Source organism: Coturnix japonica, chromosome 1, assembly GCF_001577835.2.
Source record: "Coturnix japonica isolate 7356 chromosome 1, Coturnix japonica 2.1, whole genome shotgun sequence".
Taxonomy (NCBI): domain Eukaryota; kingdom Metazoa; phylum Chordata; class Aves; order Galliformes; family Phasianidae; genus Coturnix; species Coturnix japonica.
This window is the reverse complement of record NC_029516.1, coordinates 165782776-165806377: the sequence shown is the minus strand read 5'-3', so window position 1 is coordinate 165806377 and position 23602 is coordinate 165782776.

The following is a 23602-nucleotide window of genomic DNA, read 5'->3' as shown; positions in this document are numbered from 1 at the left end:
AAGATAACAAGTTGGAGTCAATGATCCTTGTGGGTCCCTTCAAACTCAGCATATTTTATGGTTCATTGATTATCAGCCATCTCAGCATCACTGGGACTGTTTCCTCTGGAGAAGAGGAGACTGTAGGGATATCTTATTGCTCTCTACAACTGTCTGAAAGGAGATTATGGTGAGGTGGGGTTGATTTCTTCTCTCAAGTATCAGTGATAGGATGAGAATGGCCTCAAGTTACATCAGGGGAGATTCTATTTGTATATCAGGAAAATTTCTCTTAAGAAAGAATGGTGAGGCAGTGGCACAGGCTGCCCAGGGAGATGGTGCAGTCACCATCCCTGGAGATGTTCAGGAACCATGGAGATGTGGCACTGAGGGATGTGGTGAGTGGGCATGGTGGGGTTAGGTTGATGATTGGGCATGGTGATCTCAATGGTCTTTTCCAATCTTTATGATTCTATGATTATGACATTCTGCACGTCAGATGGGAAATAAAGAGAGCCCTAAGGGAAAATGTGGGGGAAAGGGGAGCTGTGTTAATCAGCAATTATTTCTGCAGGGAAAGAATGGTTTCTGGAAGTTCCTCTCTGCAGAAGTGAGCTCTCTCTCTTCTCTGCTGATCACTACTCCTGTGTGCCAGGGAGTGGGCAGGAGGAGTGGGCGGCCAGTGCATATTGCTGAGCACATTATCTACAGGATGCAGGTAAGATGTCGATCAGAAGGTTTTGTGGAGCAGGCACAGGTTTTGGTATTTAAATTAGCAAGGCTTGATGTGGGATTATATGAAGTTTATGTGCTGTTACTGGAGCACCTGATTCCCACTAATGAAAAACTGTTAAAGGAAAAAGCAGAAGTAAAACCTCCACAGTGGAGTTTTGATGTGTTTATATGAGGCTGCATGTCCCTGCCCTGGAGGCATTGAAGGCAAGGCTGTATGTGGCTCTGGGCAGCCTAGTGTAGTGGTTGGCAGCCCTGCCTATAGTAGGGGGGTTGAAACTAGATGATCTTTGAGGTCCTATTCAACTCAGGCCATTCTGTGATTCCATGATTCAGGCTGGTACCATTTTGGTCCTTCCAAATTATGTGCCTATCCAAAGTCCAGAGAATTCAAAGGAAAATCCTTCTGTTTTCAGTAAACACTGTGACAAGCCACATTAGACCTATAACCATAACTTATATGTGGGGAAAGCGCAGCTTGCATTCTCCATCATCCAAACATCAGTTTGCTTCCCACTTAATTCTGGCAAGTAGCAGACTCGAGTCAATGCTGTTACCAGGTATGAATGTGACTCACGTTTTATGCTGTGGGTACAGCAACTTGTGTCAGAAATCCCAGTGAGCTCTTCCATATGTCATGGAAAAGCAACTTTTGGCTTGCACAAAATGCTTCTTTGTTATGCCAGTCATTGTGGGTAAATGAGGACTTCAAGATGCCCATAGAAAAGGACCTTTATCAGCTTTATGGCATTTTGATTGTCTAGAGGGAAAACTTGCTGATTGGACATTTTGAAGGCTGACTTTATTCCTAGATCTCAGATGCTTTGGTCTCAGTGTACCAGGCAACTACACCCCAAAGCATTTCTCACTACAATAAAAAGAAATTAGAAACGCTTCAGGAAATTGGGAGAACGTCCAGGTTTTCAAAGCAAAGCCTGAAGAAAGAGAAAAAGGAAAACAACACATTCAAATGAAAGCACTGAGCTGTTGTATCTTGGCTCTGTCTAGAGTGAGGGGGCCAGGCTGGGTCCCTGAGGTCTCTGGGTCTGCTGCAGATTCTCTGGCTGACCTTGGGCCAATGCCTGCTCCTCTGCTTCCTTTGTCCAAAGAGCCAGAGCTATCTTTTACAAATATTTGCCTAGCTAGTGCCTACCACCAGGAATCAAATGTCAAACTTCACTTACCCCCCATTCTTCTTATTTAAAGTCTGCAGGTGCTATTTCCTCTTCCAAAGGGCAGTGCACAGGGCTCATTGTTCCAGAAGCAGCACCAGGGGACACTAAAAGGCATCAAGCTTAACCAGTGACAATGTAAAATAATTTCACTTGTTTTTTTCTGGCCTTGCCTCTGAGGTGTCAGGATAAGCAAGAGGTCCAACAAGCCTTCTCCAATGGCTGAGGTCTTGGTGGGGGCTGCCTGTCACAGAATAACAAAGGCCTCTGGGGCACGCTGGGCTGTATTTTCTCTCCTAACCAAACTGGGAAACTATACCTGGCATGAGCCCCTTGGTATTTGTCATCTCACTCCAAAGCATTCCCTTCTCCCTGGTGAGCCCAAACCCTGTGGAATATACATGAGTGGCATTTTGCCTTAGCAAGGCTAGCAGAATCAGGCCACATGACACCAACAGCTTTCCTGTGATCTGGAAAACTTATCTGGTGATGCCTTTGGCTGAAATGCCTTCTGGAATGAGTTCCCCAATGGGGAGCTGGTATCATATGTCCTCTATGAAGGAGACAAACATTGTCCAGTTGTCAATCAGCTGAGATGGATCATTTACCCATTCTGTGCGACTTATTCTCTGAAAGACAGAAAACAAATGGTGTGCAGAAACACTGCAGGAGAAAGGGGTGAGTGATTTTACATTGAACATTCGTAAGTAAAACTTCTTTTTTATGGGAACTTTAGAAAACTTGTTCATCAGGTGAGAATTCCAGACATGATCCCAGTGAAGAAGCCTTAATCTCTAACACTATCCTCTGAATGATAAGACTCTCACGTGCACCAAGTCCCCAGTGACCTCCTGGTCTATCTATACTCAGCTTTTCTGAGAAAGTTCTCCACTTGGCCAAGTGAGTTTCTACTTTAGGAATGCACTAGAAATCACAGCTCACTTGCTCAGCAGTTAGCACAGCGCTCAGTTTACCCACCTTATAGAAGCTAAGGCCTTGAGTTGGTTGTGCTCTAGAGGAGGCTACTGTCTGTGTCCTCAGCCAGGGTAAACTGGAAATATGTGGCTTTACACCACCACATGACAGTGGAAGGTTTGTCTCCAGCTTCTCATCTAGAGCTGATACTCAAGCCATTACACACATTGTTTTTTAAATACAACTTCCAAATGGCACCACTTCAGCTGTCTCAGCTTTAACCTTGCAATCTGATTCTAGTAGCTGCAGATTGCTTGGGATACGCTCTAGGGAGTGTTCCAGCTGACGATAGTTACACCCTGTGTTTAAGCCATCCTTCCGACATGTACAGAGATAATTTACTTATCTTAAGACATGTCTCTAAGTTGTAAGACTGCGTGGTGGTTGGGAAAGTTCACTCTGATCCTAGCAGTGTCGGGCAATGCAGAAGGTACCCAGATGCATTTAGCACTCTAAGCATGATCCTTCTCTTGTGTTATGCCAGACCTACCCCTCTGTAAATCCACGTGGGGTTAATCTTGATTTATAGCTGAGCAAACGTTATCGAAGTCAAACTCCTGTTCTGTCTTGCTTGTGGTTACAAGATACAAGTTTACGTCTCCTTGTGAACTTTAATCTCTTAAGATTTACTTGTCCTATTTTTTTTTTCTCTGCACATTTTTTTTTTCCACCCACAAATTAATCCAATGGTTTGTCATTTTCTTTTGAATGCTGAAAATGACCTTGATTATTTTGATGGGCTCTGAACAATAGCACTCCCTGTCTCACTCATTCTCTATCCTAGGGCTGTAAGTCATTACTGTTATGAAAGACAGAACATTGAGTCACTGGCTGTCAGACATCTCTGCGGTGAGGGATGGAGTCTTTCAAGAGCCCCTCTCCTGGTAATCATTACTTTTCTGTATTTACATTGCAGCAGAACCCTGATCCCAAGCTGCAGCCAAGGCTCTGTTGACGAAGTGCAGTGCAAACACACTTGTGTTACTGTCTTTCTTGCCCTGACGAGAAACTATGGAGCCAATCTGGGACTATCTGCATCTAGAGACACTTTCTTCCAAGGATCTTAACAGATACCAGTTAATTAAACCCTGCAACAGTTGTATTTGTTAGCAGAGTCAGCCTATAAAGCAGTAGTTGGGCTGGTCAGTGTGGTGCTGACCTGAGGTCAGCTGCTCTGAGTCCCCGTATGTGTCTCACTCTGTGTTTCTTATGTGACCTTGCATATTCTGGCACTGCGCATTTGAATACCCACGAAATGTGAGCCTTAGCTTACACAGTCATCTTTGGAAGGGAATATCATCATTGCCCCTTTCACAGCCTGGGTGAGAAGGAAAAAAGGTGCTAAAGCCTGACACGTTCAGTGATAGGGAAAGTCTGAAAGCGAAGATGTTTCTGGCAAATGGAAACTGCAGTGAATACAAGTTTGAGGTCACTGACTACATTCCCAGCAAGGCCAACCAGAGGGTGTAGGCCAGATCAGTAGCACTTGGCTGCCTGGTTGTCTCTGATTATCCCATCCATTGCTGGGCATGTAAGGCCCGGTGCATGCTGCTGACAGGCACATGGATGGCTTTGCATCTTGGTGGTCAGGCCCTGATGCCATTCTGTTGGAAACACACCCTGTTGACTTGAAACAGCATGAAGATGTATCTGGGGAGGGTCAGGTTGGGTGTTAGGAAAGTGGTTTTCACCAAAAAGGTGACTGGGAACATGCTCCCTGGGACAGTGGTATGGCACCAAGATGCCAGAGTTGGAGCAAGTACAAGCTTCTGTGACACAGGCTTCAATGTTTGTATGGCTACCACTGGTAATGCAGACTGAAGCACCAAGTTGTATGAATTTCCTCGTATAGGATTTGCATTTCATTAGATGAAGCTCGCACTAGTGCCCCAGGAGCTGCTAATGGAGGGGAGGACAAAAACCCTTCACAACTGCCTCTCAGCACAGATCTTTGGCAGACAAATTTTCTAAGACCAATTTCTCATCTTTATGCTGGGTCAAAGAGCAGAAATTCCCTGTGCACTGGTAGAAATGCAATATTCTGTATGGGACATAATTGCTGCGAGTCCATTGCTGAGTTTCTTTCAGACACCTCATTCCAACCCTGTCACTCTTTAATGACTTCCACTAGCATTAATCATCTTTTTTCGGGTAAAGCGAAATACGTTTTAACAAGTGGTGTCTGCTGCTCTCTGGGTCATGTATGTGATCCCTGACAGCTTCTGCAGTGACACAGTGTGTGACCAGAGGAGCCATGTGTTAATTGAATCTGTGTCTTTTTAAGTATCCTTGTGGTGGTTGTCTCCTTGCAGTTGACACGAATAGCCACACTGCAGTGATGGATCTTCACGTCTCGGTGGTGAATGTGTCACCCTATTACACCAGCTTCAAGCTTTTGCTGACATCCACTTATGAAACCTTGCTCGGTCAAAGTCCACGGTGAGTGAAAGATTATTATTTGAACACACATTGCTCTGTCACTGAAGGATGGCTTGAAATACCACTGGCCATAAAGCTTTTGTGAACTGTTCGCAATTAATATTCAGAGCAGCTTGAAAGAGCCCTGCCCAGGCACCCATGGGGACTTCTACTTGGAAGATGGGTTTTTCTACTTAGCTTTTCTCCTTTGGGTTTACTCCCTGTTTTCAGATGATTATGAGCAAGTTGAGATGTCCAGGGCTCCTTGGTAATGGCTCAGCCTTGCAGGCTCCATTCCCTGAAAGGGGCTTGTATTGTGGATCTAGAGGCAAAGTCAGGTGAGGACACTTTTGGCACTATTGAATGGAGGGGAGAATTTAACCCCCCCATTCTCTGCTCTGAGTTCAGGATACAGAAATGCTATTTCTTGATAAGGACAAAGGATGAAGAGCCATAAAAGAAACCTTCTCAGTGTCTGGCAGTGTAAAGAACTGCTTGTTTTGGAAGCTTGTAGGTAAGGAGGTAGAAGATGCAGGTGGTAGGCGTGTTATGGCAAAGGTTCCTCCAGATTTGAACTGGGCAGCAAATTAAATTAAAAAACAGAGTGACTGGAGGTAGCAGGCCTATAATTAAGTGGATGGGTGGATGCGTGGCTTATCTGCTAACTTGCAAACATTAAAGAATCCCCTAAAACCACATTAAAAAGTTTACATGGTTGAACTTAATTACTCTTCTTCTGTATTGTAGCTGGTAAAATTAAAGGGAATTTTGGCCTTATGCAAAAACAAGGAAAAGAAAAAAAAAAAAGCAATTTGGTAAGAGAATTGCCTGTCAGTGTTCTGAAGTTTTATTGCAAAACACTTCAGAAATGTACATCACTAGTTGGATAAATAGATTATTATACAACAGGGCAGCAAAATACATAAACGCTATGAAATAAACGGGGTCTGGTTCAGCACAATCTAATGAATATGAATAATGGCAGTAAGACCACTGGCTCCGTCAGGGCTTCTGACACTGATATGACTTTGCACCAACTTACATCATAAGGTATTTTGCCTATTGGTGATCTCACATGTGGCCTCATGAGCCCCAGCGCTTTGCAGCAGGGCTGGGATCCTACGCTTGTTCCCTTGCATCTGGATGCAGCCTTGTGGGTGTGATATGCGGGGCCTGTGATGTGCGCGGGCTCCAGGCCCAGCTGGAAGCTGCTGGGCAGCACGGTGAGGAGCTGCAGCTTTCTGAGCACGGGGATTTGGAGCTAAGCTCTGTGCTTTGGCAAGTGTGCTGCAAGGAGCACCAGAGGAATCGCAATTGCAAATGAGAAAAAATCATAGCAGGGCACAAAGGGGTTGATCCTCGCTTTCCAGAGTGAAAAAGGCACATTTCCTACTTATTCTTTTCCTTCTTTTTTCTTTTTTTGGAGGGGGAGGTGAGGGAGACTCCTTTTCCTTTCTCATAGAAAGATGTTAACCCTTTCTTAACTCAACTTTCTTAACTGCCTTACCTTTAACATCTCATGGAAACTCGCTGCCTTCCCCATGGTCCTATCCCTCCACCCGCTTTGAGTATAAATATGAATAAAACTAAGTGCACCTTTGGAGTTCAATTTGTGATAGCCTTTAGGAACCAAGAAAATGCATCACACAGAAGCTTGCCTAAGTATTTTTCTCTGGATTATATAGCATTTCCCATGTGATAAAGGGCATGTGAAAGGCTGCTTCCCACTTCTCCTTTTTATTGCACACCACGTCCTGAATCTGAATCAAATTCTCCGTGACCCAGCTCTAAGCGTCCCACTTAGTGAGCCTAAACCTCTTTACATTCCTCCACTCTGATCTGTTAATCCCCCATAAATCACCACCGTTTCTCGGCAGACTCAAGCCAGGGCTAAGATTTATGTGCAAAAGACCTGTCATTTCCCACCAGCCTTAACCTGAATTAAGCTGGGTGGGTGCTGGGGGATGGCAGAAACAGGAGGAGACACAGCACGACGGGATGTGAGAGAGCAAACTGTTGGCAATGCAGCCAATGGGGGATTTGGGGCTGCAGACAGGAAGGTTTCCAAGTTTGTTTCCATCATCCCACTCTTAGCAGGGAAGGGTCGCGAGGAACTGAGCTGTATTTCATCAAATCATGTGATCTGTGTGCTGAATGCCCGAGCAAGGCTGGGGCATCTCTGTCACTGCTGTCTGGACATGCCCCTTGTCACCTTGCTCTGGATGTCCCTGCTGGAGCAGGGGTTGGATCCAGAGATCCCTGACAACCTCATCCATTCTCTGATTCTGTGACCCTACATTCATGTGGATGCCAGCAGTCCTGCTCCTTCATGCAAATGCTCCCAGCAGTCACAGGAATAAATTTGGTGGCTGATAGAAGGAATATTCTGATGAACATTTAGCATTCTGAAAAATGAAATGGGACACGCAGAGCATTTCTGGTGAAGGACTTTGTTGCTGGTTTAAGTAAGTTGCATCTGTGTGGTGGGTGTCAAGCTGGCTGGGCTGGAGTTGTCAAGATGTAGTGGAGACATGGCATTAAGCAATGCAGCAGCCATCAGGTGTTCCCAGGATGTGCATCTTCATTTCATCCCCTAAGGGTAGTCAGGCATTGGAATGCACTGCCCAGGGAGGTGGTGGAGTCACCGACCATGGGAGTGTTCAAGAAACATTTGGATGTTGTGTTGATAAATATGATTTAGCCAGGAAGTATTGGTAATGGTTGGACTAGATGATCTTCTAGGTCTTTTCCAACCTTGATAAGTCTGTGATTCTGTGAATAATGATTTTTAAAGCCACTTGTGCATGAACCACTTGGGATGAATCTGTCTCTCCTTTTGGCAGCAGGTGTCATGCTGTCTCCCTCACCTTTACACATGGGGCAAATGAAATCATGGCTTTTGCTCAGGATTTTCAGTGGTGGAGCTGAAGAGAGTTAGAAGGACAATCAAGACACATTCCTCTGAAAGTTTTGTGACTTTAAAATAGAATCATTTGATTTGGAAGGGACCTCTAAAGGTCACCTAGTTCAACTTCCCTGCAATAAACGGGGATATCTACAACTAAATCAGGTTGCTTGGAGTCCCATCCAGTCTGATCTTGAGTGTCTCCAGGGATGGGGCAACATCATAGAATCATATAATAGAATCTCAGAATGGCTTAGGTTGGAGGGGACTTTAGAGATCATCTAGTTCCAACACCACTGCCATGGGTAGGATTGCCAGCCATTAGATCAGACTGCCCAAGGTCCCATCCAACCTGGCCTTGAATGCCTCTAAGAATAGGTCATCCACAACATAGAAACACAGAATCATAGTATCATCAAGTTTGGAAAACACCTAAAAGATCATCCAGTCCAGCCATCCACCCACCACCAATATTTCTCCACTAAACCATGTCCCTCAGTACAACGTCTTAACATCTCCTGAACACCTCCAGGGGCAGTGACTCAACTATATCCCTGGGCAACCCATTCCAGTACCTGACCACCCTCCGAGTAAAAAATTTCTTCCTAACATCTAACCTAAATCTTCTTTTAGTTCAAAGCCATTCCCCCATGTCCTGTCACTATCAGACCATGCAAAAAGTTAGTGCCCCCCCTGCTTCTAAGCTCCCTTCAAGCACTGGAAGGCTGCAATGAGATCTTCCTGTAGCCTTCTCTTCTCCAAGTTAAACAAGCCCAACTCCCTCAACCTGTCTTTATAGGAGAGGTGCTTCAGCCCTCTGACCATCTTCATGGTCACTTTTGGATGAGCTCTGATGACTCCACATCCCTCCTGCACTGGGCTATCCATGTATGTTAGTGAAGACACAATTACAGCTCCTACTCTACACCTTGTGCAGCAGCCCAACTCTCATGTTGCATGATTACCTACATGCTCCTCTAGAATTTTGGTTGCTCCTGGTTAAATACCCAGAACAGTGCTTTTTTGAGCTAATGATGGTGTGTTTCAGAAATACATGAGCATTCAGCATTCGCACTCCTTTATGAACTGTTTCTCCTGGTGCTTTGGATAGATCAGCTTAAACAAATGCGGCTTAGCCTCCCTTTCCATGCCACTCTTGCCTTGTTCTCATTGCTTTGGCAGGTTGACCCTTCAGTTCAAACTGTTCTAGTTCTGCCAAATCACTTTATTCTCATTCTAATTCCCATGAATGAAATCTCAGTTTTTGTTTCTAGCGCTAGTGAACAATGACAGTATTGAGGGGCTCGCAGTGAAAATGCATTCATTACTGGGTCAGGCTGAGTGCGGTGGATGAAGGAGCAGAACTACCTGTGCTAAGGAAGAGTTGGAGAACAGTGGCCAGGAGGTGCACAGGCTGATGATCACACTAAGGCTGGGAACTGTGCATAGAAGCATGTTCACTTCTCCCTGCATGTTGGGAAATGGAGGCCTTTTATGTTCCTGGTAAATAAGCAGTGTGTGTCACATATTGTGTAACTCCATCAACCATTTGTTCTAAAAGAAAAAAAACAACAAACCAACAACAACAGAGCTATAGCCAGAAAATCGCAAGCTGCTTTGTCTGTGAGATGAAAAAACTGTAATGCACCAGGGTAACAAAGCTTTTAAGATCCCTGCAACAGGCAAGAACCTCTGTGTATGAAAGAAAGAACCATCTGGATTTGGGTCCAAGTTCTGCATCCTGGGTGCTACACCCTGCAGTCCAAATGTGCTGCAGAGCCAAGCTGCAGGAAGAGCTGTTCTCGTAGGAGTCACCATGGCAGACAGCATTACTGCTCTTTTGGTATCTATCCCATTACCTCCTATTCTGATGACAAAAACAGTGGTGGGGACAGCATTGTTGCCTGCAGGTTATCTGTAAGAACAAAAATGGCTCCAGAAACCTGGTTTCTGGGAACAGAGTATGAGCATATCTGGGAACCAGGTCCCTGAGGGCTGCTAAAGGAGGACCAAGCCACGCTACGCTTCTCAAAGCCAAATGATCCCAGAGTGGAGCCAGCTGAGAACTTTTTTTCCACCTCTTGAATAGTAAAGACGTACAAGTTCTATTACGTATATTACTGTAGCTCCTTTAGATTTAATTTAAGCTACATGACCTTGCATTTGACGAGCCTGCCCTTGTCTGTAATCTAATCAGCTCAGTCAAGAGGAATGGTTGGACAAGGATGAATGTGGGCCCAGGAGCCAGGAATTAGATTGCATGCAATTTCATCTGTGGATTTATAGCAGAAATTTACAGTAGAAAGGGGTGATTTTTATCTTCTGAAGTGCCCAACAGGAGGGAAAGTTAATGGCTGCCACATTTTTTGCATGAGATCTGCAAAGACTCACAGAGCTTTGTCATTAGATGGACAGAATGGGCATCCATGAGTCAATGAGTTGGGAAAAACACAAGAGGAAGAAAAGTCTCACTAAAGCCATTCCTTCTTGGTCAGGAGGATGGTGTTATGATGAAAGCCATAAACAAGAGTGCAGGAAAATGTGAGGAATGTTTTTGCCCCCTCTGAACTCACCAAAATGAAGCTTTCCAAAATGCAGGTTGCACACTGCAGGTGTTGCCCCAAACCACTTCATCACCCTCAGCCCAGTGGGGACATCAGGCTCATACCTCAAATAGGTCTTGCTCTTCATCTCTCTATCTCATCACCCTCATTCTCACCCTCCTTTCCAGGGCTTTACCTTCTGTGCAGCAGGAACAACGCCTTCACCATGCACAGGCCATGAGAAAGATGCACGCACCCTCTGTGATCTCAAATGCCAAATTCACGTTGTTTGCCTTCCCATTGTGGCAGGTTCTGTGAAAATCACCAAAAAATACTCAGATCCAGTGCTAAGAATTTAAATGAAAGTCCAGATGGTAGGGGACACACATGTGAAGATAAAGAGATTCACAGAAAGAGGGAGGTGATGTTTCAATATACTCCACGCGGGCTAGAAGACACTTGGATCTGTGTTTGAACTGCACAAGAAATTTGTTTGTGCTGGCATAGGAGCCCCAAATCATTACATTCACATTTCCAGCTCTGGGTAGTAATATTTGGAATATAAAATTAAGCAAATGTTTTGCTTTAAGTCACAAAGCCCAAGTTTATTCACATTAGGTTTTGGGAAACCTTTACAAAAACAACGTAAGATTGCATCTAAACTGCTTGGCTGCCTGCCTTTAATGGCAACCAGAGGTTTATTGTTGTGAATTTGTTACTTGGGAGAAGCTGAAAGTGTGGCAAAATAATGACAAGAAGCTTTTTTTATTATTATTATTTGTAGAAGGTAAAAGCTGACTGTTATCAGCAGGTACATGTTGTACAGTGTTAGAGCAGAGCCTGCACCAAGAGAGATGCAAACTCAGGAACCTGGCTGATGGAGTTAATGGCTTTTTACAAGGGTTGATAGTGATAGGACAAGGGGGAATGGTTTTAAACTGAGACAGGGGATATTAGGAGGAAGTTTTTCACACAGAGGGTGGTGACGCACTGGAACAGGTTGCCCAAGGAGGCTGTGGATGCCTCATCCCTGCAGTCATTCAAGGCCAGGCTGGATGTGGCTCTGGGCAGCCTGGTCTGGTGGTTGGTGACCCTGCACACAGCAGGGAGGTTGAAACTGGGTGATCATTGTGGTCCTTTTCAACCCAGGCCATTCTATGATTCTATGATGGGAGGTAAGAACAAGGAGAAAAACATATAAATGGAGACAAAACAGAGAAGTGGTCAGTGCTGGAATGGCTTGTGATAATGAGAGATTTCTTTGTGCTGTTCCATGAAAATCTTTCCTACCACCTCATAATTTTGTGAAGGAGAAAACTGAAGCAGCGAAAGGAAAGCACCAGTCTGATGGCCCCAAAAAGGCTTCCCATGCTCCGGGTGTATGGGAGCATGCTGCTTCCCTTTGGGACCTGGAGTGAGCCACAGTCCTTGTGAAGGAAGTGAGCCTGAGAAGCAATGCGCTTGAGTGAAGGGGCTGCTAGAACAATATCAGGATTATTTGAGGAAATAATGCAATATGAAGATTAGCACATAGGATAATAACTGTGGGGTATAGCAGCATTTTATGGTCCATTCTGTGTTGCTTAACGTTATTAGTCATTCTGTGTCAGGCACTGTTAAACCAGATTTCTAAAGGAAGCCCTTCGCCTTGCTCTCGCGCTGGCGGCTTTGGTGTATTGTTAAGCTTCACAGTCTCTGTGTCTCCGTGCATAATGTAGCACTTACTGGTATGAACTGTAATTCAGTTTTATAATCTTTTACTACTGTGGGACATTGTCCCTTACAGAATTCCCATAACCTCAAACACTGTTTTCTCATAAAAACAAACCAAAACAGTTATTCCCCATGCTTTATAATTTAGGGTAGCATACTGCCACTGTGCAGGACCTGGACACCTTCAGATCATTTTGTTTCTGCACATTAAGAAACTAAAATTTCTTTTGATGTCTGGAGTCAGAATGGAGCAGGAGACGTCCAGTTACCCAGCAGTACAGTTAGGTGACATTGGTCCTTGTGCAGATCTATGGGGTCATACACGTCCTGTTGCCTGCTCTCCTCCCCAAGGAGTCAAATGGGGCCCTGTGCTGAGACCAACCTCATGAGATGGCTCTGCACCATCACAGGGTCAGGAATGGTTCAAGCCCTGTGCAAAGACAAGACTGAAACTGGGGGAGAATAAAACCTGTCTAGAAACTGGAATAAGTGAATTCTTGCCACACAAGACCACGCCAACATAGCTATACTGTGCATTTTTACATGAAGGTTGCAATCTGCCTTTTATTAATAAATAAATAAATAAATAAACTAGAACATCGCAGTATCAGAGAATATCTAGAGTTGGAAGGGACCTGTAAGAGTCATTGAGTCCATGTACTGGTGCCACACAGAACCATTCAAAAATCAAGCCATAATATGAGGGTGAGTACTTTTCAGTTGGGGCTTATAAGAGGATTTGTGTCATAAGACAGAACAGTATCAGTTAGATGTGTCTAATACCTTCCCCTGCCTGCCTACCCTGGTGAGGGATGTGTTGTCTCTCAGCCAGATCCCCAAGCAGCAGTGACCCACATGTAGAGATCTGCATTAATTTGTCATCCAGGGCCTGGAGGTGATCAGTAGACATACAGGACTCTGAGACTTTCTGCACAGTTTCATATCTTCTTCCCTTTAAGATTTTCTTGGCTTTAGACCTGAGCGTGCTTAGACCAAGAGAACATATCTCCTTGTCATGATGGCCTCAGCTGCCAGGGAAATCATGGGCAAATGGTTGACACTTGCATGGCCAAGCCCAGCAGCTGTGCAGTGTGTTCTGGGAAGGATTACCTGGGACAGTAGATGCCAATTTCCTGCTGCTATAATTTGCCTTGAACTGAGGACTAAGAGCAAGGCAGGAACATTGTTGTCAGAAGGAAAGAGCTTGGAGAGGCATAACTCCCCCAGTGCAGGATGTCAGCATTCATGCTGTCTGAACAAGCCCTCTTGGCACTTGCAGGTCTCTCTTCTCATCAAGAGTTTTGGACTAACACTTCTTCAGAGATAATGGTGGTCTGGAGTCCCAAATCCATCTCTGTGCATCTGGATGGAAGATTTAGGCCAAATCCCTCAGAACCTAAGCTCAATCCCAGACCAAACCCTCCTGGGGCCATAAGTAAGCTCAAGTTTGAAGCAGCCCTCAGCTCTGGCCTGCATTAAGTGTAAAACATCATACCAGCTTCTGAGCATCTGTTCTCTAGGTCATGACAACAGTGGGGATTGAAATCCACTGTCCCAATCTTCCTCAAGGTTTCAGTTGAGGTTTCATGTTGAAGTTATGAGCTACAGCTAAGGGCAGTGAGATGATTGTTCAGGATCTGCTGGGATTTGTGATGAACTTCTCACTTCAGTGAGTGCAGATCAGTGGTTTTGTTGGCCCACGGCATCCAAAGGTGATGGTAGTGAAATGAGAAGTTGTTCAGGGAGAACTTTTGTCCCCATTTTCAGTACACAGCAGGCAGTTTCTTCCTGCCCTTTCCCAAAAGACACAGGGGGCACATCCCATTTACTGCCACCTTCAGTTTTCCCAAAGACCTTCCATACTACTGACAACATCCCTGCACAGAACAAGGCTGAAAATGCACTGCTTTCTCTGCTGCTGCCCTGGGACAAGGTGCAAGGCATCCCTAACATCCAGTGAGCCAGGAGCACTTGGCACTGTTCCTCCTTGCAAAATCTGTGCCAAGGAAGACATTTTCTGACTGCGTCAAGTTTTATTAGTATAAAACAATCTCTGGAGTCAGGCTATTTATATTTGTGAGTGCCACCAACAGGCACCATGTCTATTCCATGTTTACCTCTCTGCAGGAGGAGAGCACAGACAGTCTCCATCTCACAGGATGAGATGCCAGGTCTGGCAGGGACAGGATGTGCCTTGTGGTGTCCAGGTTTCAGAATCCTGGGGCAGAGCAGTGGGTCCCAACTCGCACCAACATTCCCCACTCTGCTGCAAGGAAGCCTCAGGCTCCAGCTGGGTCTGCATAGAGAGCAGGGACAGAGACAGGGCTTTATTTGTTTGGGAAGCACTCAAACACCATGGAGATGAAGGCCACATAAGCACCTAGGTAAATAAAAAAGGCTTTGCTAACAGCAAGCAGTAATGCCTGATGAGTCATCCCACTGCCCTGCAGTGCTGTTATCATTTTTACATTGTGCACTCAAAGCCTATGAAGTTGGCAATAAAAGTAATGAGCAATGAGATGAATCAATCTCTGCCTGGTTACACAGAAGATGGACGTTCTTTATAAATACTCAGTGATAAGCAGGGGGTTGCCTTCAAAGTGAAATTTCAGATTATCATATTTCTTTGAGCTGTGAGGAGACTCGAATCTCAATTGGGATGCTTCAGTATGGATGTCTCTTTAATTAGAACTGTACCCGCTATTTACCTATATAATCTTTCCTCCCGTTTCTTCATGACAGTGTGCCTAAGGGTGAATGAATCACAGGAAGAGACCACCTAATTCATTCACCACTAGGGTATGAATAGCCTGGAAGTGCTGTAGGCTAACAGCTCCTCACCTCCACGTAATGAGCTGTAACTCAATATATTTATAAGCAGCCATAGGGGATGTTCTTCCCTTATCTGACTCTTACAAGATGTAAGGTAAGCATTAAAGGATAAGACCTTTAGGTAAAACGGGGTGCCTCTTCCTCCACCCTTTCACCACTTTAGGTACTGACCCTGGGATGAACTTGGTTTCAGTGTCAAATAATCTCTGCCCATGCTCACTTGTCTTTGCATGTTGGGATTTTGGATGGGATTCATGACGAAAGAGCCCATTTCTGCCAAAGAAGCTGTGCTGCCTGCATGTTTCTGATTCTTACTATAAGTTTGCTTTTCCTCTGGGATTTCATATTCAGATATTCAACTTTGTTCAAGGTAAACATGCGAGCAGTGAGAAGAGTATCCAGCCTCAAGCTTTTGGAGATTCAGCAACCATTTATTTTAATAAACATCATTTATCAGAAGAGAAGAGCCAACCCCAAATTTCTGAGTACAAATGTGGAAGATTTCATTTGTATCCAGCTTCCAGCATCCAGTCCTGCCCTTGTGCTGGCTGGCTCTCACTGCCAAAGCACTTGGAGAGCTTCAGCTCCGAGTCCAGGCCTAAGGTCTGTGGTTTGGGTCCATTTCATACTATTATTCATATCCTTGTCCTATCACTGCTTCTAGTTAGTCACACCCATTCAGAACCTGGTTTCACATATCCAGCTCCATCTCTTATTCCCATTTATAATGACTCTTCTCTAACAAGGATTCCAACTTAAATTACTTCCTGACTTGCATATTTGTTCCTGTCCTGTTGAGCTGCTCTCTTGTCCATGAGCCATCTCCATGTTGTTCCCAGCGGAGTAACAAGTGAGCAGGGTGGGTTTCAGCTCTCCTTCTCTATTTCAAGTCACTCCATCTTTACAGGTGGACTTCTCCTTTTCTCTCAGCCAGGGTTTTACTCCTTTATTCCTTTTAATCCACACTTTCTTAGCTCATCTGCTTCTCCATTTGCTGCTCACGTTTCTCCACCCTGCACACAAGTGTTCTTCGATCCACCTCCACACCCGCTGCTCCCCTAAGTGCCACCAGTCAGCTGAGCTGAGCAATGCGTTGGGGAGCAGTGGGTTTTCGATCTGACTTTTCACATTGAAAAATACATAAGAAATATTTGGTCAGCCACAGAAGAACCCTCTGCAGACTGGTGGAATTACATATTGAATATGAAATGAATCTTGGTTCAATGTTCTATGCGTCCAGTGAAAAGCACAGACGTTCCTCCAGCAAAGCTGAGTATCACTGGATTCTTTATCAGCAGATAAAAAACACATGTGCCTTCCTATTGGCAGGAAGTCATAAGATCCAGTTGTGGGGTATTTTTTTCTTCTGGAGGAGCTGAAAGAGAAGCGCTTTGTGTTTACAGCCCCTTAATACAACCTATAAGTGGCTCCAGGACTCAAAGCAACCAGCGGGTGTGGGGAGGTCAGTGCTTATCACAGGGCCCGCAATAAGTTCTTTCACAAGTGCAAAAGGACCAGAAGATACTTTAGTAAAATCTGCCTTGAGAGTGGAAGTTCTTCCTGTTTCATTTTGTGATTGGATTGCTAACCATTGCTTTTTAACTTTGGCTTAATTTAAAATCAACAAAAAAGTACAAAAAAGAAGCTTAAAAGGCCAGAGAGAGGCCTTTTACAATAATGGGAGATGACTGCAACAGGAAAGTCAGTTCAAAGAGGCTGCCTCGCACCTCAGACAGACAAAATTAACTATACAAGAGAGCCTCTGTGGTCCGGTGTGTGTACAGCTGAACTTTTTACCTTTTATTTGGCTGTTCCAGTCACTACTGGAAGTCACTGGCACCCGTTTTATCTACCTATGGCTATTTAAAATTAGCTGTCTAGCCTAAGATTTCTAAGACATTTGTGCTCCTGCTGTAGGCAAAGTAGGAGGGCATGTTGAGAGGACAGTTCAGCTTGGATGTCTCAGAGCCTACCTAGTCTGCTTTCGGGAGGTAACCACAAAGTGTCTTTAGAGGAACCCAAAATTACTGGTTTAGCCTTGATCTCTCATTTTCAGATGGGCTACATTTAGCCTAATAAATCTTACTCATATTGTCCAGACCTGTAGTAACCAAAAGTCTCTGCCTCCTATGGCTGTTCTGTTGGCTTTGAACTGGCAAATGTTGCAGTGGATCACTTCATAAAAGTCCCTCTTTGATGCTGGTCCTAACTGGGCCATATGGACACCGAACTAACTCTGTTTCTACAAATGGAAACAAGGTCCTGCTGTGCCAGGGCTAAGGACCAAGCTGGAGCACTTCGGGAAGCTGGTCTTTCTCCTCTGCTATCACAGTTTGGCAGATGTTGGCTTTGGATGCTGATGTTGCCTCAGACACTGTAAATGCACGTTTTTGGACATGCACAAAGAAAATCAGCAGTAGCCTGTAGTTCCCTAATAGGAAATCGGAGCAGGGTGAGCGTGTGGGTCTGCATTACAGTTCAGAGAAGCGTCACTTGTCGAGACCAGAGCAAGCAGACTGCTCTGTTTCAGCCTTGCACTGCAGTCCTGACCCTATGCTTGAACCCGCCTGCCTCTGCCATGCATGCAAATATAACCCCCTTTTCATGACTTTGCATGGTGCTGGTTCTTTCACTGAAGAACCTATTATTTCAGAAGCTGTCTGACTAAGCACCGTCGCTGTTATGGTCAACCCCAGACACAAGAGCACAGAAGGAAGCAGCTGTTAATGTAAAGATCTCACCAGCTCCTGCTACATTATTAATTCTCATTGGTGTATGTACCTATATGTAGCGTGGGCTGAAGGAGAGCCATTGCGTTGGCCAATAAATCATTGGCAGCCAATGTGCACAGGCTTGGGCATCTCCCAGGCTGCTCATTGTATGCCCTTGCAGCTGCCCTTTTCTGGCACGAAGTCTGCAGCTTCCTCAAATAAACAGCTTTGTAAGGAAAGCCAGAACAAAAGTACCAGAGCGAAGCACCGAGGAAAGCAGCAAGTAGCAACAGAGTCTGTCGAAAGACAAACCTGCTAACCACCAGAAGTAGACAAAAGGAGAAGATTTCTTCATCATGTCAGCATGTGTAAATAGCTCCATCGTCGCTGGGGTTTTATTTGTTTAATCCCTTGGAGTAAATACTGCTTCAAATCTGCTTGTTTTCACATGCAGCCACACTTCCTGCTGCTGCTCTCAGCACTGTAGCCTGCAGATCTGCCAACAACCCCATTTCAAGAGCGACAAACCCTCCCAAACCATGTGTTGTTCTCCTTGTGTTCAGCTGGGCAGGAGCAGGTTATCCACAGACGTCAGCCACACTCCTGTAGTGTCTCCTTACTGCATCCCTCCCACAGGAAAGGGAATCCTGTCTGTGATGAATCTGCTCCATTCTTGTTGCATGCCTACCCCGTACCACGGGGATCAGAACTGCAGGACAGAGAAGATTCTTAACTGTAATTCTGCCAGAAAAATTGAAGTCTTGGTGGCACAGGCCCAAATCTGAATGGTAAACACTGACTTAAACACTGTTTATAACAGGAAACAACAACAGAGATCACCTGCTGAAAGCAGAGCTGGGGTGTGCTGACTGCATGGATGGGTGTTATAGACATCAGCGGATGGTTTGGGGAGCATTGAAGATATCTGGCCTCTTCCAGACCACTCAAAAGGACATGGCCCCAGCTGCACACTGGCACAGGGGCTCTGGCAGCAGGTCTGGTAGCAGCAGCTAGTTGTGGCTGGACTAGATGATCTTAGTGGACTTTTCCAACCTTAATGATTCTATAATTACATAAAAACCAGAACGGGTGTGCAGCTGCTCCTTGTGTGCCCTGTTTGGGCCATCTTCTCCACCAAGGGATGGCAATCACTGCTTGAATGGCACTCTTAAAGACAGGTTTTCCTGGTACTGTCTTTGGGGACGTGTGTGCTTTGCAATAAACCAAATAGCACTGCGTATAATAGTTGGCATTTGGCTCCCCAAGGAAGCATCCTTCCTGCCATGTATGAGGGACCTCAGAACGGGTTCCTAATTGGATCCATGCACGCACTCCCCCAAGGCACTCTGACACTCTTCAAACCCATTCACTCGCCTCGTGGATCATTAAAAGCCTTTGCTACTGACAGTGCTACTCCCAGAAGGCTTCTTTGATGTCTGTTTGGATATAAGACCTAAATTATTTTATAAATAAACATCTGGATGGAATTAAAAATAAATCTCATAAAAATAAATCCTGTTCGCAGACACAAAACTGCTTTTGAGCAAAATTGTACAATTTTCTCCCCCACAAAACCAGAGGTGGAAAAAAACCCCAACCCCAGTCTCTGTTTTCCATTTCATGCTCAGCTACAAGCTCAGAAGTGTCAGGTTCGTCCTCTGTGCAGACATGTTGAGGAGGCCCATTGCTATGTGCCACAACATGACTTCTCCAAGCAACAAATCCGAGCCTTTTTCCCCATCTGATCCACAGTGAGCAGCTCAGGATGCCAGAGATGGTCTTGTGAGCCCCCATTTGCAGTAGATGTAGTCAGCTTGAGGTCTGGAGCCAGCAGACACCTTCCTGTCTTCTGGTGAGGAGACCTGTGCCACCTCATTCATGGAGTGCAAAGCTCACACCGTTGGCTCCCTCTGTGCTTTCTTTCCTGGTTGAAGTCGTCTCATCCATTTGAAGAGATCACTGCTGGGGCCTTTCTCTTGGTCTACAACCCCATGTGCTCCACGGCTGGCTGGCAGATCATCCGCTTGCAGCAACATCTGGTACATGGTCTTCCAGAGCAGAAGAAATTGGTTGCGGGGACAAGCTTTATCAAGGGGCATTAGGCTTAAGGGGAACTCTAGGAGTGGGGCTGTTCTCTGGCTGAGCACTGTGGCTCTTCTCCTCTTTATGGCTCAGCTGGCTGAGTATATCCCTCAGCATATAACAAGACCTGGCACTGACTTCTGAGATGGAAAAGAATCTGCTTCAGAGGTTTGTGCAGTCTCTGTGGAGTGCTTGAGATAACACACCTAGGACAGAAATTCTCAAAGGTTTCCTTCTGTGTCTCAGCTCCATGCACCACTTCATGTTCTTTTGGGGTCAGTGGCCATTGCTGTCTCCCTCTAACATGGCATCAGTATGCTGAACTGCTCCAAAAACAGCTGTCCTATTTACTCAAGCTCTTCATTTCACATGTTCAGGCACATCTTCCTGACATAACTTATTGTCCTTCTTCTGTTATTTTAATTTGGAAAGAAGGAGATCAAGCATCATCCATTTACCAGCTTTTCTACAGAGCATAAGCATTCTTTGGGTTTTCCTCAGAGACCCATTATTCAAGAACACTGCAGCTCTGCCAGTCTATTTCCGCAAATCCTCTTGAAAGGGTGTCTGAGTTAACGGAGTTGCCAATATCAAGCTTTCAAGAATAATGATCCAGGCCTCGAAAGTCATGAGATCAGCTTTAAATAGGGAGCGTTTTAAGTTGTTGGGTGTTTGTTTTTTATCATTATGTTTTTTTTAATATAAAAACAAGCATTGAAATTTGGCATTCGTTTTATTTACCTTTTCTTACTAAATCTTTGGCATATGCTTCAGTTGCACTTTCAAGCTTTTCTCCTGTAACTGTTAAAAAGCAGAAGCTGACACTCTGAGGAGCTGAATCTTAAGACTAAGGGAGCTGAGACTTGTGAAAAATGAATTCAGGCATAATTACAATAAAATCACAAGAATTGGGACCACTGAGTTGGTAGGTATACCAATGGGTAGGAATAACATGTTTTTGACTTTAGTTTGCATATAAACCTCTCTAATCCTTGGGCTCAGTCCAAGCCTGTCTATCTTAACTGGCCCAACTCTGTTTATTAACTCATCTTATTCTGGTCCACGTGTTCTTTATAAACTTTACTTATTTCTCCAAAGACCACAGACAAGTATCTGTCTTCCTCTGTTCTACATAATAATATTTTGAGTAGATATTAGATCCACATTATTGGACAAAACTCAGTTTAGGTGAGGACAATTAGACAACTTCAGACTGAAGGCGCCTATGTACAAAGTGGATCCTTAAACTCCAACTGTATTTGGGTTCCTAAACTCCTACTGTAGCTGATGGAGATGAGCAGCAAACAGAGCTCCAAGGAGCAGGGATGTTTCTTGTCTGAACTTCTCTAAATGGTTCTCCTATGGTCATGCAGGGAGATCTGATTTATGAAGTCTCATCACTACATCTGTGAAAAATGCCCCCCAGGCTGCATTAGCTATTCTATTAACTTTTAAAATGCCTATATCATACACTTACCTGCCCAGCTAAGGCTATATCAGTAATGCTTGTTATCCTTTCTTATGTCTAATTGCACTTCTTTTGTCTCACCTTTGCAATGCCATTTCTATCACCCTGAATTTTGGGAAGAACCACTTGACAATACCTTTTGCAACACTTCTTGGTGGTTATTTGGAAGAAAATTTTGCAAAGTCTTTTGCAAGAAATCTAAAGTTGAAAACATCCTGCTGCTCAGGATCAGAGATGACAGCCTGAGAGGAACACATTCACTGTGTTGACACACACTGTAAAACTCTACCCGTACACCCCATTGCTAATGGGGAACAGCTGAAATAGAGACATTATTGCTGTAACTGTTGGATTGGCAGCAAGTCCTGCAGCAGCAGCCTTGGGTTTTTGACTTGCCAGATGTAATCTTTGCCTTTCCTCCACTATCAGGAGCAGCCACATCATATAACCCTTTCAGAGACAGAACCAACCCCATCTTGAAAGCAGTTGTGTTTTTGAACTCAATCCTCCTCCTAGAAGGCTGTTCAAAAACTTCATGCCTCTAAGGAGAAACCTCATTTCCAGCTTTGTGGTTAGTTTATTCCCATTTGTTCTTGTGCCAGTGTTTTCACTTAAATTCAATAGATCTTCTTGCCCCCATCCCACGTTCACCTTAAGTGAATCTGTAGAGAGCTTTTGTACTACTGCTTGGGCTGAATAAGGTTAAGTTTTTGATCTCTTGTAAAAAAACACATCCATTCCCTTGTGCATCCCACGAGCCTTCCTCTGCCCTCCACGTGTTTGATTTCATTTTCTTGAACAGGATTTGCCAGAAGACAACAGACTTTTCCAGATGGTATTAATGCCCTTTTTACTGGAAGTACCTTAGTGGGAATATCCTCAGCTTATTTCTCTTGTTCATAGCCTTGTTATGCTTATGACCTAGCCTAGCTGCTGATTAATATAACCACATTTTAATCCCAATATATGATTTTCAGCTGATTCAGAGATCTGTAGAAGTCTGCACAGATCCTTCCTTTATCTGAGGTGAACCTTGAATTCTGTACAATCACATTTACATCTCTGATGTTCCTGTTCTTACTTTAATCTTCCTGAAAGATACTCATTTCCTTCTATTGATCAAAACTCCCCTGTGTTGTTCTGATGTTGGGATATTTCATCAACATTCTCCTTCACTTTTTTTGAGATTATTAATGAAATACTCAGTAGGAATAATTCAAATGCTCTTCTATGAGGACGCTGCTAGTGACTGTCCCAGCAGATGATGCTTCTTACAGGATTACTTTCTACCATCTCCTCTTCCATCAGTTCCCTCCTCGCTTTACCACTCTTTGCCCTGTTCAAATCTCCTGTGGCACCATACCAAACTGTGGCCTTACTGCAGCTCCCAGTGAGGTATCAAGTTCATCTGTCATGACTTTTATCAACGTATAGTGCTTTTAATTCATTTTCCATCTATGTCATTGTTTTATTTAATGACTCTTTCCATGCAATTTATTCGCCTGCCTAATATACTGGCAGGATGATGCAAACCAACTGTAGTTGCCTGTATTACTTTGCTTTCCCCCACTTAGTAGGATTCTGCATTTACTTTTATTCCCAGCCTGGCTAATTTACATGGCTCCCCTACTCTGTCCCTGAAGTTCCATATGCAGCCTTTTCCTGCCTTTAAATATAAGAAATGCAACATAGATGTTGAGCACCCACTGGGTTTTTGAAGCTTTTTTCTAGATTAGGTTTGGCCCTTCCTGCTTTCACACTTTTGTGCTATTTCCTTTCCTCTTATACTCAGCATTAACTATTTGGAAAGCTACAGTGAAGTACTCATTTCATTCTGAATCCACCTTATCTTTAATTTTCCTCACTCGTGCATCCATTTCTTTCCACAGTTTTTTTCATTTTAAGAACCTGCCTGTTTGTTTCAATGACCTCTGCTAGGTCTATATCAACTTTATTTCTCGTAATTCCCCCTTTATCATTTCTATCTGCAACACCTGCTTTCTGTGCTCTGAGTGCTAAGCAGCCAGGTGTAAATGAATCATCCTGCACCTTTTATGTACAGAAATTTCAGT